Below are 2,932 nucleotides of genomic sequence, written 5' to 3'. Positions count from 1 at the left end.
CCAGTCTCGGGACTGAAGACAACAACAACAACATGTTCTAACGTGCGCCATAATGCCACAGCCACCACCGTCCTCACAAGAACACGAAATACTGGCCACTGACTGCTTTCCTGGCAGTCAGCCCTTACGCCACTGCCACGTGGTCCGAGACACGAGATGAGATCCAGCGAGTTCGGAGCCGTTGCTCCCCTACCTGTGGGGTCCGCGTTCAGCACCTGGAGCAGTCTCGATGGGTGATACAGACTATCCCTGAGCACCGGTCGCCGCTTCGACGTCCCATCGTCCTGACATGATACCAGTCACCCCGCCGCAGTGCAGAAGTAGAAGAAAGCTGTACGCAGGTGTCATCGAAGAATGCATGCATCCGCGCGCCCGTGCTAACACGTTCGGGTTCGAGGTCATTGCCCGCCACCTGAAGTCTGCCTGCTGCAGACACACAGCTCTGCATGTCTTTATAATTGTTACTAAACGGTTTCAGCAACGAGCTGGCTGCCTGCATCGTCTACACCTTCTCCCTGCCTAGCTGGGACCTTCCTGAGGACCCCCATATTTCAACAATGAAGACTGCAAGGACAGATCGGACAACTACTGGAGATGTACTGTATCGAAGTTACGGCACGTCTTTATTAAAAGCAGTGACAGCCTGATATAAACAATCTGAGGCATCAAGGAACTTTCACTCTGGTAATGAAGGGAAACATGGAGGGTAAAAACTGTATGTGGAGACCCAGGCTTGACTACAGTAACCAGATTCACTTAATCTAGGTTTGCTAGTTTCATATTCCATAAATCATTTTGCATGATACATCGTAATGATGAGGAGTGACTTATTTTACAATCACACGGCAAATTATGGAGGTTTTTCGGAAAGTAAGGAACGATCGGTGTTGGCCGGAGTGGCCGAGCGGTTCTCGGCGCTTCAGTCTGGAACCGCGAGACCGCTACGGTCGCAGTTTCGAATCCTGCCTCGGGCATGGATGTGTGTGATGTCCTTAGATTAGTTAGGTTTAAGTAGTTCTAAGTTCTAGGGGACTGATGACCTCAGATGATAAGTCCCATAGTGCTCAGAGCCATTTGAATCATTTTGAACGATCGGTTGCGAAATGGAAACCAGTGAATATCCGATGAAATTTTGCGCTGGTGTGTTGGGCAGTGTCTTTAGTATGCCCGTCGATTACGTTACGTCGTTGTTTTTAGTTCTGAGCACATAAAGATATCTAGAATAATAGTGTCTCCCGCCAAGTACGAGGGCCTGGTCAGAAATTTCCCCTGAACCTATGCAGTCAATACTACATAACGTCTTGCTTTTTCTTCTTCAAGACAATTCTCAGCCGCCTTCTGTCCGCTCCCGGTAGCTGAGTGGTCAGCGCGACAGAATGTCAATCCTAAGGGCCTGGGTTCGATTCCCGGCTGGGTCGGAGATTTTCTCCGCGCATGGACTGGGCGTTGTGTTGTCCTAATCATCATCATTTCGTCCCCATCGACGCACAAGTCGCCGAAGTGGCGCCAAATTGAAAGACTTGCACCAGGCGAACGGTCTGCCCGACTGGAGGCCCTAGTCACACGACATCATTATTAGCCGCCTTCTGCAGGGGCAATGAAGATGGTCCTGCATCGTTTTCAATTGGAAATGTTTTATTACCCACAATACAGCCCGTAATTGTCTCTCTTTGAGTTCCATCTCTGCTCACATGAACCGCTGGCTGTGAAGACAACATTTTGGCACAGACAACGAGCTGTAGGCCAGCGTAGAGAATTGGCGGAAAGCACTGGCGGCTGCCTTCTGTAACGAGGATATTGGAAAGTTGATACAACGTTACGACAAACGGGTAAGTCGGATCGACGACAGTGGAGGAGGAGGAGGAGGAGGAGGATTTAGTGTTTAACGTCCCGTCGACAACGAGGTCAGTAGAGACGGAGCGCAAGCTCAGGTGAGGGAAGGATGGGAAAGGAAATCGGCCGTGCCCTTTCAAAGGAACCATCCCGGCATTTGCCTGAAGCGATTTAGGGAAATCACGGAAAACCTAAATCAGGATGGCCGGAGACGGGATTGAACCGTCGTCCTCCGGAATGCGAGTCCAGTGTGCTAACCACTGCGCCACCTCGCTCGGTGCAACGACAGTGGAGATAAGTAGCTGGAAGTTGTAGCTAACTGTTGCAAATAAAAAAGTTTTGATTTTCACAGTGGTTTGCATTTCGAATAGCCCTCGTAATTTGTACATATGGTTACATTCTGAAAGTTAACAAGCTTTTTTTTTTCTTTTTTTGTTTCAAAACGAAATAACATACACGTAAGTGACTTAGTGATTCCTGCCCACCACCTTTTACCCATTACGGAAGTAGAGTTTCTTCTACAGAATAGAGGGAATTGTCAAGGAGAAACTTTCTCAGTTTATTTTCAAATTTTACTTTGCTGTCTTTCAGACATTTTGTATCACTGGTAAATGATCAAAAATTTTTGTTGCAGTATTGTGCACGACTTTTTGTGCTAAGCACAGCCTTAATGTGGAGTAGTAAATATCATTTTTCTTCTGGTATTGTAATTATGTACATCATCGTTCCTTTTGAACTGTAGTGGGTTATTTGCAAAAAAATTTCGCGAGGGAATAAATATACTGTGAAGCATAATTAGAATGCCCAACTTTTAAAACAGATGCCTACAAGATGATCGTGGGTAACCGTCACATATGTTTACAGCATGTTTTTGCACGACGAAGACTTTTTTCTTAAAGATGAGCTACCCAAGAACATTATTCGATATGACATAATTAAATGAAAATATACAAAATATATCAACTCACTGATTTGTCTCTCCTCAAAACTTGCAATAATTCTAAGAGAAAATGTGGTTGAACTAAGCAGTTTTAGGTGTTCCAAAATGTGCTTTTTCCAAGTAAAACTGTGATCAATATGGACACCTAAGAATTTTGTA

At 45.8% G+C, this 2,932-nt stretch overlaps 1 non-coding gene across 1 annotated transcript; it reads right to left on the bottom strand.

Annotated features, from left to right (window-relative positions):
• Positions 1–2,035: 2,035 nt before the first annotated feature.
• On the bottom strand, positions 2,036–2,108 carry Trnaa-cgc (transfer RNA alanine (anticodon CGC)). Its single transcript has one exon. It is a non-coding gene; the product is annotated as a tRNA-Ala (tRNA).
• Between the last annotated feature and the right edge of the window lie 824 nt (positions 2,109–2,932).

This window comes from Schistocerca cancellata, chromosome 2 (assembly GCF_023864275.1).
Source record: "Schistocerca cancellata isolate TAMUIC-IGC-003103 chromosome 2, iqSchCanc2.1, whole genome shotgun sequence".
In the NCBI taxonomy this organism is placed as follows: domain Eukaryota; kingdom Metazoa; phylum Arthropoda; class Insecta; order Orthoptera; family Acrididae; genus Schistocerca; species Schistocerca cancellata.
The sequence above is the reverse complement of the archived record's forward strand: the minus strand, read 5'-3'. Positions and strand labels throughout refer to the sequence as shown.